The sequence below is a fragment of the Amblyraja radiata genome, chromosome 1 (genome assembly GCF_010909765.2).
Source record: "Amblyraja radiata isolate CabotCenter1 chromosome 1, sAmbRad1.1.pri, whole genome shotgun sequence".
Taxonomy (NCBI): Eukaryota; Metazoa; Chordata; class Chondrichthyes; order Rajiformes; family Rajidae; genus Amblyraja; species Amblyraja radiata.
The window spans coordinates 171,406,582-171,422,549 of record NC_045956.1 but is presented as its reverse complement, the minus strand read 5'-3'; positions in this window follow the sequence as shown (position 1 = coordinate 171,422,549).

Genomic DNA, 15,968 nt, shown 5'->3' with positions numbered 1-15,968 from the left:
GATCAATCTCTTCCTCCTAACCCCATTCCCCTGCCTTCTGCCCATAACCTCTGACACCCGTACTGATCCAAAATCTATCTCTGCCTTAAAAATATCGGCTAACGGCCTCTACAGCCTTCTGTGGCAAAGAATTCCACAAATTCACCACCCTCTGATTAAATACATTTCTCCTCATCTCCTTCCTAAAAGAACATCCTTAAATTTTGGTGCGAACTCGATGGGCCGGTTTGACTGGCAATTGACGATATTTATTTAGTTGGACGTTTGAACTGAATAGGAATTATTTTATGTTCATGGCATTCTTGGGCATTTTGTACTATTACATGGGAGCATTCTCTGTGTTTATTATTGTCACGTGTACTGAGGTACAGTGAAAAGCTTTGTTTTGCATGGTACACAAACAGATCAGATATACTATACATAAATACAATCAACACAAGCTCAAGAAAAATTCATAAACAATGCGAGAGTGGTGAATCAATAGACAATAGACAATAGACAATAGGTGCAGGAGTAGGCCATTCCGCCCTTTGAGCCTGCATCGTCATTCAATGTGATCATAGCTGATCATCCACAATCAGTAAACCGTTCCTGCCTTCTCCCCATATCCCCTGACTCCACCATCTTTAAGAGCTCTATCGGACAATACCCTAGCTTATGGAGGCCAAGTGGAGCTGTGGAGGCCAAATCAGTGGATATATTTAAGACAGAGATAGATAGATTCTTGATTAGTACAGGTGTCAGTGGTTATGGGGAGAAGGCAGCAGAATGGGGTTAGGAGGGAGAGAATGGCGTAGACAGTGGGACGAATGGCCTAATTCTGCTCTTATCACTTATGACCTTAGGACCTTATGGAAGGAACATTGAGAAGCCTGATACAGAGGGGAAAAATAGCTGTTTCTGAGTCTTGTGTTGCAGGTTTTCAAGCTTCTGTACCCCTTACTGCCAGACAGGAGCAGGAAGAAGAAGGAATAGCCGGCGTGGGAGAAGTCGTTGATTATGTTGGCTGATTTCCCCAGGCAGCATAAAGTGTAGAGATAGAGGCAATGGTGGGAAGTCTGGTCTGTGTGATGTTAGTCTGCTGGTGTTAAAATAAAATGCACTGCTCACTGGGTTTTGACGGTCATGGGCAAATATTATATTTTGCCAAACATCAATACTATGACAACAAGAACAGGTCAGAAATAAGAAAACAGAAATTTCTGGAAATACTCAACGTCAGGCAGGTTCAGAAAGCAGAAAAAGAACCAATTAAAGTACTTTTCATCGTAAACGAGTAAGAGAGAAACAAGCTGATCTAGATTGCAGAGAAAATGAAGGTTTGTGCCTGGTAGAACAAAGTGAATTTCTCTGACAGGGTGAAATAAGAGGACACCTAAGTGGCTATAACAATCAGATTCAATTTCTTGTCTATGTAATTTGTAGCTAACAAGGCTTCATAAATCTTATATTCCGGACAACAGAATGAATAACAACTTACACGCAGGATGCCTGGATCACCAGAGAGAGAAATTTATCACCCAACATTCCCTGCTTATATCGAACACCAACTCATTAACATATACATGAATATGCATGAATACATTATACTGCTCTCCTTTTTTTAAGTATTAAATCTAAGTACTCAGTTACAATTTTGTTGTTGTGATACTTGATTTAAACCAGTATTAATGAAATCTTAAATGATAAACATGTATATATTTTACATATCTACACATTTTCATTTTATTTATACAGTGAGTTACTTGACATACAAACCTAATCTGACTACTGGTTTATGGATCCTGCCTGATCATCTAACAGTAACAGGTGTAACAGGTTTAGGTGTTGACTCAAATGTTAGCTTGTTTGGCTCTGTTTTAGTACCCTGACTTTGACCAGAGGAGTCTGTTCCTTTGTCTGTACTAACTGAACTTTGTGTTTCAATCACAGTGGTCTCTTCCAACTCACTTTCCGATAAAAACTCAGGGATTAGGACTTCATGCTCAGTTTTTGATTCATCTTTGGCTGGAATCATTTGATCAACATGAACACTTTTGATCCTATCTCCAACTAAGTATCTTTTTGTTCCGCATACTATGGTACAGGTCTTGGTCGACAATACACAGGTCTCGCATTAAGTCGAATGTGTGCAGAGTACCCTGCTATTCCCGTGTAACTGTCAGCAAAAATGTTTGCATGTTTGCTTGAATGTTTGCCTGAAGACTGCAACGACCAGGTTCAGGAATAACTACTTCCCCACGGCCATCAGGCTATTAAACCTGGCTCGGACAAAACTCTGAACATTAATAACCCATTATCTGTTATTTGCACTTTATCAGTTTATTTATTCATGTGTGTATATATTTATAATGCTTTATGGACACACTGATCTGTTTTGTAGTCAATGCCTACTATGTTCTGTTGTGCTGAAGCAAAGCAAGAATTTCATTGTCCTATCAGGGACACATGACAATAATCTCACTTGAACTTGAACTTGATGACGTTTTCAAGACGTGATTTGGGCCAATCGATGCTGAAAATATTCTTCCGGTCTAACTCTATTCTACTCAGCCAATCCTTTCCAAGGAGGGTTGGTTTATTTCTGTAGCTGGCCACTATGATGGGCAGTGTTACTAACTGACCATTATGCTGAACTTCACGATTCATTTGTCCACATGTCTTCAAAACTTCGCCTGAGTACGTTCTCAGCTTAACCTTACTGTCAAACAATGGTGTATGTGGGAACTTTGTTTCGTACAGGTCTCTGCTCATGACTGAACAATCTGCTGCTATGTCAATACACATATCTGTTAACTGTTAATTTATCAATAGTTTAGTTTGAAAGTCCTTACCTTGGCTGGTTGTAGGCTTATCGATGTTGGTTGCATAAATGGTGTACAACCCAAGTTCATTTCCATCTGGGTTCACCTCCAAGTTGTGAACTCCTCTCTGGTGTTGTCGCTTGATTCCTGCAGATTGTTGCTTTCCTGCTTTAAGCTTGGCCCGACATGCTGAGGCGATATGGTCTTTCTTCTGGCAGTTATAGCACTTGGCCATTTTGAACTGACATAATTGGGATTGACAAAATTGTTATCATTACTGTTGCAATGATAACAACTGGCTGAACTCGGCTCCCCGCCATACTTTGGTTTAGCGCCACTTGGTTTGGACATAGGCTTGTGACTGTAAACGGCCACTGTAGCCCGTGGTGGGCGAAACTCAGGAGCATTCTTTGATGCCACCTCCATTGTGGTAGCAATCTTGCATGCTTTCTCGAATGTAAGATCTGGAGTGTTCATGAGTTTGGACTAAGTTTCGACTGAATTTGTTCATCCACTAGACCACATCTGTTGTGTAGTGCGCATCCGAGAAAGGTTCCAAAGTTACAATGCACAGTTAAGTTTTTCAAGGCAGCAATGTACTCATTGATTGTCTTATTCTGCTTCTGGTTTCTAGTGCCAAATGTATAGCTTTCTGCAATTTCCAGTAGCTTTGGGTTGAAGTGCTCCTCCAACTTTTTCATAATGTCATTGAATGGCACGTCTTTTGCCTTTAGGGGTGCAAGGAGATTCACGAGTGTGCCGTACACTTCAGGACCGATTTCCGTGAGCACAATCGCTTTCATGCATTCGCAAATGGCCTTATTTGTTTCAGCCACAATCTCTCCTTCACCACTAATCTCCATTATGTTGTTTGCCGTGAAAAACATATTTGCTCTCTCCATATAGGAGGCTCTCTACTCTTGACAAGAGCTGTACAAAGGCTATTCAGTTTAAGGAACTTGACAAAAGAACTCAGTCTAATATGTTATATAATCCCAAGGATGACATCTTGCCATGTAGACACAACATAGAGATAGCCTGACAAACTCTCGCCGATTTATCCAGCTGCTGTTTTAAACTACAGTCCCCTGCATAGAAGGATCTGTGGCCTATCGTGTCCAGCTTGCAAACAACTGCGATACAACTCCGTATTTACTGTTTAAAATGTTAAACAATACTGCATATTGCAAAACAGTCCTGCACTGTATTTAAAGGATGAGTTCACAAACTCTATCCCATCCTCATCGCCAATTTTGTTATATTCCGGACGGCAGAATGAATAACAACTTACACGCAGGATGCCCGGAAAACGAGAGAGAGGTTTATTACCCAACATTCCCTGCTTATATAAAGCACCAACTCATTAACATATACATGCATATGCATGAATACATTACAATAAATTCCTAAGTGATAGGAGCAGAATTAGGCCATTCGGTCCATCAAGTTTACTCCGCCATTCAATCATGGCTGATATATCTTTCCCTCTCAACCCCATTCTCCTGCCTTCTCCCCATAACCCCTGACACCCGTATTAATCAATAATTTTTCTATCTCCACCTTAAACCTATTTGAATGGATGTTGTGGTGATTTATTTTCTTCAAGGCCAATCTCACGTTTATTAAATTTCAACTGAGAAATCATTTTTACATATATACATTGTAACTTTCTCACAAAAGGGTGGTGGGTGTATGGAGCGAGTTGCTGGAGGAGGTAGTTGAAGCAGGTACTATCGTAACGTCTAAAGGGCCTGTCCCACTTGGGCGGCTTTTGCACGTCACGCAGGTGGCGCGCAAGGATTTTGAGAATCCCAAAATCCTGGGTGCCGAGTCACTGCCTACGCCACTACGCCTCACCACGCGCCATGCGCGTGTTATGCACGTCATGCACGCGTCGTGACGCGTAAATAATGTAGCGCAAATGACGTGCAAATTACGCCCAAGTGGGCCAGGCCATTAAGAAACATTTAAACAAGTACGTGGAAATGACATGTTTAAAGCGATATGCGCTAAAAGGTGGGACTTGTGTAGATGGGACATGTTGGCCGATGTGGGCAAGTTGGACCAAAGGGCCCGTTTCCACACTGTCTGACATGCCTAGCTTCCTTTTTCTGTGTCTCACATATTCTGACGTGAATTGAACTGCCTGTAGACTGGATTCTAACAAGGAAGAATCGCCTGTCAAGCGGCGATTTTCCTTAGTTGTTGGAAGATGAGAGCCATTTTTGAAATGTCCGAAAGAGCTGACAGTATATGAGTGAAACCTTTTGTGATCTTTGGATAGGAATTCGTCTGGAAGTCTCTAATTAAATTGAAGTGTTCGATTGTCCAGGGATCAGATGCCAACCAACTTCATTCTTTTCTACCATTCAGTTTGTTGCTTCCTTTCAATCCTGACAGTTTTATTCATGGATTACATTTCTCCATCATTAATCCATCCTGCCTGAAACAAAAACCCAACATCAATAACACATCCAAAAAGTTCCAAAATACTTTTCCCATGTATTTTGTAAACTTTGTGATTTTAAATGAGTTGTATCCAAATAGATTATTTTGGCAGATTGAAAATGTTCCTATCTAAATTCTCATGTGAAGAAGCATAGCTTGGGTAGATTTGGGTGGATTGTGGCATCTGATGACACAGCTTGTATTAGCATTGGCACAAACTCAGGACAGATAACAGTGAATAGAAAAAACAGTCATCTGTTCTTTCTCAGTCTGAAGGTCGCATCCCGAGACATCACCTGTCCATGTCCTCCAGGGTTGCTGCCTGACCCGCTGAGTTACTCCAGCACTTTGTGTCTTTTTTTGCAAACCTGCACCTGCAGTTCCTTGTTTCTACATGTCTTCTTCCCCTCATGTTAATGCTTTCTGTGCCCCATATGGTTTATGAAATTGGCCAGCAGATGTGCACTTTTGTATATAAACTGCAATGTTATAACTTTACCATGGACTTGAATGAACCATTAAAGTGACTGAATTTAACTAGCCTCACCAGTAGGACGAAAAAGGTTGGGAACAAAGAAGCTGTTGTTGTCCTTGAGTTTTATGAAAGCAAAGTTAAAGGTCAAAGTCCCGAAAGTATCTTTAATCAGACTTTAATTGGACTTAGCTGGACTTTATCTTACACTAAACATTATTCCCTTTATTATGTATCTGTACACTGTAGATGGCTCAATTGTAATCATGAATTATCTTTCCGCTGACAGGTTAGCATGCAACAAATGCTTTTCACTGTACCTTGGTACACATTTGTCAATAAACTAAAGATAGACACAAAAAGCTGGAGTAACTCAGCGGGCCAGGAGTGGGTGATGTTTTGGATCGAGACCCTTCTTCTCGACCCGAAACATCACCGATTCCTTCTCTCCAGAGATGCTGCCTGTCTTGATGAGCTTTTTGTGTCTATTTTCAGTTTAAACCAGCATCTGCAGTTCCTTCCTACATCTGACAATAAACTAAACTAACTGAGTACCCAACTACATTGGTTCCAATTCCAGATTAGTGTTTTTGTTGTCATAAGACGTAAGATGAACTTTCTAAATGGGAGTTCTTTCAGCCCACACAAGTCCTTCATGAAAAACGTCTTTTGCAGGGTCATGAATGTGATGCTCTTGTCTTCATCATCAGTGGGGTTGAAGTTCTCTTGATGCACTGCTGTAATTTTAGTGGAATATCCACAAATATCTGGGAGAAAATGATGATTATATCTTCTTCTCTGTAGAGTTCTGCCCACTTTCTGCCAAAGCTGTACTGTTGACGAACAACATTAATGAGGAATCAAAGTTCAATTGGTTGCCCCTGGTTACGGTAAAAGAACAATTTCGATATCGCTTTGCTGTTTTCAAATAGTTATGCTTTGAAATGAGTGAAAATACAGACTCAGCCTTGCACATTCATGAAGACACCATGGAATATGAAATTAGATGAGTGATTGCAAGAAATCATAAGAGTAGGAGAAAATTGGAGCAGGAATAGGCCATTCTACCCCTCTAGCCTGTCCCGTCATTCAATATGATCATTGCTGATCTGTGCTGGTCTCAACTCATCTGATCCTGTTCTTCAGGGCCTTCAATTCCCTGATTAGATGGAATTAGTGTAGATGGGACACGTTGGTTGTCATGGGGAAGTTGGGCTGAAGGGCCCGTTTTTATGTCATATGATTTCTATGATTCTATGACTCCAATGTATCTACACCACATTAAACAACGCTACAGATCCATCCTCCACAACCCCCCGGGTTACGGAAATAAACTGTATAAATGGAATCAAATTGATTTTGTCACTGTTTTTAATGGTTGTAGCTATTTCATAAAGTAGGATTGTATTTCTTCAAATTTAGAAAATTGGGGGATTCTATTTGGAGTGTTCCAAATGTAAATAGGATTTGAGAGCAGAGATACAGAGAAATAATTTGCTCTGCTTCAACTGTCTGGCACTTTCTGCTCATGTTACCTAAACAGGGGTTCACATAGAAACATAGAAACATAGAAATTAGGTGCAGGAGTAGGCCATTCGGCCCTTCGAGCCTGCACCGCCATTCAATATGATCATGGCTGATCATCCAACTCAGTATCCCGTACCTGCCTTCTCTCCATACCCTCTGATCCCCTTAGCCACAAGGGCCACATCTAACTCCCTCTTAAATATAGCCAATGAACTGGCCTCGACTACCCTCTGTGGCAGGGAGTTCCAGAGATTCACCACTCTCTGTGTGAAAAAAGTCTTCTCATCTCGGTTTTAAAGGATTTCCCCCTTATCCTTAAGCTGTGACCCCTTGTCCTGGACTTCCCCAACATCGGGAGCAAGCTTCCTGCATCTAGCCTGTCCAACCCCTTAAGAATTTTGTAAGTTTCTATAAGATCCCCTCTCAATCTCCTAAATTCTAGAGAGTATAAACCAAGTCTATCCAGTCTTTCTTCATAAGACAGTCCTGACATCCCAGGAATCAGTCTGGTGAACCTTCTCTGCACTCCCTCTATGGCAATAATGTCCTTCCTCAGATTTGGAGACCAAAACTGTACGCAATACTCCAGGTGTGGTCTCACCAAGACCCTGTACAACTGCAGTAGAACCTCCCTGCTCCTATACTCAAATCCTTTTACTATGAAAGGATTATCTCTTCATTCAAATCTCTCCACAGTTTATCCCCTCCTTTATTCTGTAGTCTGTACCAGCCTTATATGTCATCTTTAATTCTGGCCTCGATCACCCACCGATCTAATTGCTCCATTGGCACATGTATTGTCAATCTCACCTCTGGAATTTCCTTTTTAAACGTCCCTGCCTCACCACCGAGAAGAATAAACTCATAGAAATGTACAGCATGGAAGCTAGCTGTTCGGCCCATCTTGTCCATGTCAATCAGTGGGTACTTTTCCATGTTAGTCCCTTAGTTCTCTATGCCTAAATGATTCAAGAGCTTATCTAGACACTTCTTAGGGTGTTGAAGAATCCGTTTGTCAGGCTTGAATTCATCGGCAATAAACTCTCCTGACTTGACTTGATTTGACTTGATTTGACCTGGTAAGTGCATTGATATAGGAGTTGGAATGTCATGCCAGATTAGTTGGTGAGACCACATTTGGAACATAGTGCACAGTCCTGGTCTCTGAGCTATAGGAAAGATGTTGTCAAGTTGGAAAGCAAAGATTCACCAGGATGTTACCAGGACTCGAAGGCTTCAATAGAAGGAGACTTTGGATAGGTTGGGACTTTTTCCTTGGAGCTTAGGAGGCTAAGGGGTGACCTCAGATGTGTTGATAAAGAGAATGGTCACAGACTTTTGCCCTGGGTGGAGGAGTCCAGAATTGGAGGTTGTAGATTTAAGGTGAGGGTGGAAATATTTAAAAGAGACCAGGGGAGCATATTTTTCCTCACAGTGGGTGATTTGTCAATGGAATGAGCTGCCTGAAGAAGCTGTAGAGATAGTTACAATGGGATGTTTAAAAGACATTTAGTCAAGTTCAGAGATAGGAAATGTTCAAGTCAATTCAACTTGAACTTATTGTAAGTTCAAGTACAGTGAGGTATAGGTACAATGGTAATCTTGCTGGTCGGTTCAGGCGAGGTTTAGAGGGGAGTGGGCCAAATGCAGGCAAAAGGGACCAGCTCAGATATAAAACTAGCCAAAAATAGACAAGAAGTGCTGGAGTCACTCAGTTGGTCAGGCAGCCTCTCTGGAGAACAGTTCCTTGTGTCTACAATAGACAATAGACAATAGGTGCAGGAGTAGGCCATTCGGCCCTTCAAGCCAGCACCGCCATTCAATGTGATCATGGCTGATCATCCCCAATCAGTACCCCGTTCCTGCCTTCTCCCCATATCCCCTGACTCTGCTATTTTTAAGAGCCCTATCTAGCTCTCTCTTGAAAGCACCCAGATAACCTGCCTCCACAGCCCTCTGAGGCAAAGACTTCCACAGACTCACCAATCTCTGTGAGAAAAAGTGTTTCCTCGTCTCCGTTCTAAATGGCTTACTCGTTATTCTTAAACTGTGGCCCCTGGTTCTGGACTCCCCCAACATCGGGAACATGTTTCTAGCCTCTAGCGTGTCCAAACCCTTAACAATCTTATACCTTGTTAAATCTTAACAATCTACCTTTGGATTTACCATTTACAATCTGTCAGTGATTTTCCATGACCTCTCTTCGTCTTTCCAATTTATTTTCTAAGCACCTCCCTACATTTTTTATACTTCCCCCATCATTACTTCCTTCGACCTGTCATTTGCTTCCTGTTTCATTCTATCAAACCTGCAATATCCTTTGACATCAAGGGATGCCTATAAATGTCACCTCTGGCTTTTACTCTTGCAGGAGCACGTTGGCCTTGAAATCTTGCTATCTGACGTTTGAATATGAATTGAATATGTCTCTTTTCAAACAATTCCTTATACTTACTACCTTCTGATTAAGCCTTTGGTTATCAACCTTGTACTTCTTCATAAGACCTTTACCTCAAACTTTGTTGGATTACGGTTCTGTTTTTCCATGCTTTGTCCAGGTTGAAGATGCTATATAAATTATGTACCAGCCGTTGTAGCTGTTGCTTCTAGGATATCAAAAAAAATCTTAAAATTGGACCTGGACCTTTCAGCAGTGAAATCAGGCGTATGAATTAGCGATGATTTATTTCAGTGGATCCAATGCCAACTGCAAAGCTGTGCATTTGGACATCACAACACTCAGGGGAACAATTGAAACAATAATCTTAGTTATTGCATGATAAATGTCAAGCACAGATGTCAGCTTGTTCATTGCGAGGATTTTGGCAATTTGGAATTAACTCCCTGTAAGCTTTTAATACTGAGATGGATAGACATTGTAAATGGATTCAAGGGATGTGATGGTAATGTGGAAAGATGGAATCCATCCACATTAATTGATTTGAATGACTCCATTTACACCTCACGCTGCCTCGGCAAGGCCAGCAGCATAATCATAGAAACATAGAAACATAGAAAATAGGTGCAGGAGTAGGTCATTCGGGCCTTCGAGCCCGCACCGCCATTCAATATGATCATGGCTGATCATCCAAATCAATATCTCATACCTGCCGTCTCTCCATACCCCCTGATACCTTTAGCAACAAGGGCCACATCTAACTCCCTCTTAAATATAGCCAATGAACTGGCCTCAACTACCTTCTGTGGCAGAGAATTCCACAGATTCACCACTCTCCGTGTAAAAAATGATTTTCTCATCTCGGTCCTAAAAGACTTCCCTCTTACCCTTAAACTGTGACCCCTTGTTCTGGACTTCCCCAACATCGGGAATAATCTTCCTGCTTCTAGCCTGTCCAACCGCTTAACAATTTTGTAAGTTTCAACTCATCAAGGATGAGTTGCTCCCTGGCCACTCCCTCTTCTCCCCTCTCCCATCGGGCCAAATGGTATAGAAGTGTAAAAACGCACAGGTCCAGATACAGGGACAGTTACTGGAAACTGAAATCATCTTGGCAGTACATTTGAAATATTGAGTTCAATGAGTCTGCTAACTCACTTGTTAAGAAATGCACAATAAAGAGATTTGAGGGATTCTATGATTGTGTAAAGATTTATTTCAATGGATCAAGTGCCAAGTGCAAAGCTGTGGATTTGTACACCTAAGGGAACAATTGAAACAATTATCTTATTTATTGCACGACAAATGTCAAGTGTATATATTGGTTTGTTATATTTTTCCTTCCTTGTCTGGAAAGGTGTTGATGAGGCAATCTGAATAAAGGTGAAATTCCAGTCAGTCTGTGTACAGGGTCTAGAAAATAATTCTGAAATGAGGAAAAACTTTTCACCCAGAGAGTTGTGAACCTGTGGAATTCAGAAGACAGTGGAGGCCAATTCACTGGATGTTTTCAGGAGGATTAGATTTAGCTATTAGAGCTAATGGAATCAAGGGCTATGGGGAAAAAGCAGGAATGGGTTACTGATTTTGGATGATCAGTGTTAGGCGCTTCCCCCCCCCTGGTGAATGCTATGTACTTACCTCTCTGTTTCTCTCCCAAGCACAGGCCTCGTGGCTGTGAGTCTGGAATCGAGGGGTTAAAGGCTCCTGTACCCGATTGGCCAAGCTGCGTCAGGTGACGGGTGACTCATCTGAAGTATAAATACCAGAGCGTCCCAGGATCCTTCTCTTCGTCGTAGACTCTGACTGATGAGCAGACTGCTGGGGTGGGGCCGAGGAAGCCGGACCACATGGCATAGAACTTTGTGTATTTTCACCATTCCTTGTTAACATATATTGAAGTGGGACGGATAAGGGCTGACCTTAGAGTTTTCGTGTATTTTGGTTTCAGGGTTGTATCTCTTTGGGCAGGTTTTGGAATCTCCGGTTCGACGGCCCATGGCGTGGCTGGCTGGAGCATTGTTAAATTGTTTGTTGGTTTATCCATATCCCTGACTGGGTTGTTTAAATCAGGTTTGAGTTTTGTGTTCCAATGAATAATTAAAACTGTTTTTTTAACCTGAACCTGGTTTTTGACTTGTGTTACGTGGCTCTGAAGTACTTGCATTTGGGAGTCGTAACAAAATGGGGGCTCGTCCTAAGTTTTGAGGACCCTAGACGTTTTTAGGGGGTTTTTTTGGTAGGCTTCTGGACTGAGGAAGTCTGTGTGTTGTGAGGGAATTTTTTCTTCCCTGTTTGTGGTAGCATTAGAGCCCAAGTTTTAGCTGGTGGTTTGGTGCTACATTAGAAATGGAATTTAAGGTGAAAGAATTTGTTGAGGCTCCTAGTCGGGAGTTGTTTGATAGATGTACGAAGGAGCATTTGATTTTGCTGGCTGAGAACTATGCCGTGACTATTGACAAGCATTCAAAGAAACACTCCATTAAATCGGAGTTGTGGGCTGCGTTGGTGGAGGCTGGGGTTTTGCCTGGTGGTGCAGACAGTCCCCCACCTTCTGTTCAGCCAGTTCAGAACATGGAGGCCGTCATTAAACTGAAGGAGATGGAGCTTGAGTCACAGAGAATTGCCTCTTTGTTAAAAGAGAAAGAGCTCATGCATGTTCTTGAAATGAAACGGCTTGAGCTTGAGGAGGAAACCAAAAGGGCTGAATTTCAGCTGCGGGAAAAAGAAATAGATAATTCCCGGGTTTCTTCTAGGGAACGGGAGTTTGATATGAGCAAGAACATCCGCCTGGTTCCCCCATTTCGTGAGGAGGATGTGGACAAGTATTTCACAGTGTTTGAACGGGTGGCTTTGTCCTTGAAGTGGCCTAGGGACGTGTGGACCTTGCTATTGCAGTGTGTCCTTGTGGGTAAAGCATGGGAGGTGTACTCGTCTTTATCTGTTGAAAGCAGTCTGGACTATGAGTGTGTGAAGTCTACAGTATTAAGGGCTTATGAATTAGTTCCAGAGGCGTACCGGCAGAAATTCCGGCACTTTAGGAAGTTTGATAGTCAGACTTATGTGGAGTTTGCTAGGGAGAAGGAGGCACTTTTTGACAGGTGGTGCGCTTCTCAAGGAGTGAAGGATTTTGAGCTACTGCGGGCCTTGATGATTATGGAAGACTTTAAAACTGTCTCCCTGAGAGGGTTACTACTTACCTTAATGAGCAGAAGGTGCATGAGGTGTCTAAGGCTGCGGTGTTGGCAGATGAGTATGTATTGACTCATAAATCTGATTTTGTTGGGCGATCCTATAGTTTTGGTGCACGGCCGGTTGATCGTGGTGGTGTCGCCGGTGGCAGTGTCAAAGCTGTTTCTGTGCCTGCAAGTGGCAGCACGTTGATACAGGGGGAGGTCCGAGCTGATAGGGTTGACGGAAATGTGAGGACAAATGAAGGTCCTGTGTGCTACTATTGTAGAAGGAGAGGGCACATGTTAAAGTCGTGTCCCGTACTGAAGCAGAAAAATGCAAAGCCTGTGGCTTTGGTGGGTGCACAGAAGGCACCTGTCGTACCTGAGGTGCCTGAGTCTGATGAGTGTAGGAATTATTCTGCGTTCATCATGAATGGTTTTGTTTCTCTAGAGGATGGGGGTGATAGAGTTCCAGTATCCATCTTGCGTGATACTGGTGCTACTCAGTCCTTTATATTGGATGGTGTACTGCCGTTTTCTGGGGAATCATCGGTTGGGTCAAGTGTCCCAGTGGTAGGATTCGGGATGGATGACATGGTAGTGCCTTTGCATACCGTGCGTCTCGAGTCCGAGTTGGTTTCAGGCCGGGTAACTGTTGGGTTACGGCCGTGTTTTCCCGTTGGGGGAGTTTCTGTGATTTTGGGGAATGACTTGGCAGGAGGTAGAGTTTTAGTCACTCCTGAGGTGACGGCTGTTCCGATGGTGCAGAGTCCTGATAGATTGGCTATGCAGCATCCAAAGGTCTTCGCAGCTTGTGCTGTCACGAGGGCTATGGCTAAGAGCCAGGTGAAGTTTGAGGATGTGGTGGACCTGAGTGAGAGCATTTTTGGGGATCAGGATGATAGATCCTGTGTTGTGAAGGGTGTTTCTCCATCTCAAGATGGGATAGTGTCTGGAAATGTGCCGGTGTCACTGTCACGTGACCGGCTGGTTGAGAAGCAAAAGAGTGATCCAGGTTTATCTGATCTGTGCGACTGCGCAGTGCCTGAGGGGGATATGGATTCCACAGCAAAGGGGTATTTTCTAAGGGATGGCTTACTGATGCGAAAGTGGTCTCCCTTGGATATATCTGGGCATGATGATTGGAGCGTGGTTGATCAGATTGTGATGCCTCGTCGGTATAGGGACGAGATACTCTGTTTGGCTCATGATGGTCCTCTGGGTGGACATTTGGGGGTCAATAAGACGTATGACCGCATCTTACGGAATTTTTTTTGGCCAGGGTTGAAAAAGGACGTGAAACAGCACTGCAGGTGTTGTCACATTTGCCAGGTGGCAGGAAAGCCAAACCAATCGATTGTTCCTGCGCCTTTATATCCAATCCCTGTGGTCGGTGAGCCGTTTGAGCGGATTCTAGTTGATTGTGTGGGCCCTCTACCTCGGACAAGGGTGGGCAACAAGTTTTTATTAACAATTATGTGTGCGACTACCCGCTTTCCGGAGGTGGTCCCTTTGCGTAGAATTACTGCCCCTGCAATTGTTAAGTCTCTCACTAAGTTTTTTTCGTTGTTCGGTTTGCCCAAGGTTGTGCAAAGTGACCAAGGTACCAACTTCATGTCGAACGTTTTTAGTCAGGTAATGAAGTTGTTAGATATTAAGCATTGTTACTCCAGTGCGTATCATCCTGAGAGCCAGGGAGCTCTCGAGAGGTTTCACCAGACTTTTAAATCTATGTTGAGGACTTACTGCCTGGAGTTTGAAAAAGACTGGGATGAGGGGGTTCATCTAGTTATGTTTGCGGTGCGTGAGGTCGTGCAGGAGTCTTTAGGGTTCAGTCCTGCTGACCTGGTGTTCGCGCATACTGTACGTGGTCCGTTGAGGGTCCTGAAGGAGAAATGGTTGCAGGAGGATACAAAACGGAGTATTTTAGACCACGTCTGTACTTTTCGCTCTAGACTGAGGAGGGCATACGAACTGGCAATGGGTAATCTTGCCTCTGCTCAGTCTAGGATGAAGGACTGGTTCGACAGGAAGGCTTCTAGTAGGAATTTTTCTCTAGGTGACAAGGTCCTGGTGTTGTTGCCTATTCCTGGTTCCAGTCTGCAGGCTCGGTATAGCAGTCCCTATCAGGTGGTTAAGAAGGTTGGTGAGAGGGATTACGTTATTGGTACCCCTAATCGGAGGCATAAGACTCAGCTCTGTCATGTTAACATGATGAAACAGTACCATGAGCAGGAGCCTGTGGAGGTTGATGGGTCGGAGCTATGTCCTTCTAAGCCTGTTTTGGCTGCAGTGGTGCTGCCCCCTGACACGGGTGGTGATGTGGGGGAGGCACGGTTGTCTGTGGCAGTAACGCAGGGAAAGCTGAGTAACTCTGAGGCTTTGGAGACGCTTCCCTTGCGGTTGTCTCATTTGACTGGCATATCCGTGGCAAGGATGATGTATTGGCTGATGCATTGTCGCGCCAGTGATGTCTGTGTTACTGAATAGTTGCTGAAATTTGGTGGGTTTTTTTTGTTCATTTTCAGAAACCTATTCAGTATCTTTGGGTGGGGGTGTTAGGCGCTTCCCCCCCCTGGTGAATGCTATGTACTTACCTCTCTGTTTCTCTCCCAAGCACAGGCCTCGTGGCTGTGAGTCTGGAATCGAGGGGTTAAAGGCTCCTGTACCCGATTGGCCAAGCTGCGTCAGGTGACGGGTGACTCATCTGAAGTATAAATACCAGAGCGTCCCAGGATCCTTCTCTTCGTCGTAGACTCTGACTGATGAGCAGACTGCTGGGGTGGGGCCGAGGAAGCCGGACCACATGGCATAGAACTTTGTGTATTTTCACCATTCCTTGTTAACATATATTGAAGTGGGACGGATAAGGGCTGACCTTAGAGTTTTCGTGTATTTTGGTTTCAGGGTTGTATCTCTTTGGGCAGGTTTTGGAATCTCCGGTTCGACGGCCCATGGCGTGGCTGGCTGGAGCATTGTTAAATTGTTTGTCGGTTTATCCATATCCCTGACTGGGTTGTTTAAATCAGGTTTGAGTTTTGTGTTCCAATGAATAATTAAAACTGTTTTTTTAACCTGAACCTGGTTTTTGACTTGTGTTACGTGGCTCTGAAGTACTTGCATTCGGGAGTCGTAACAATCAGCCA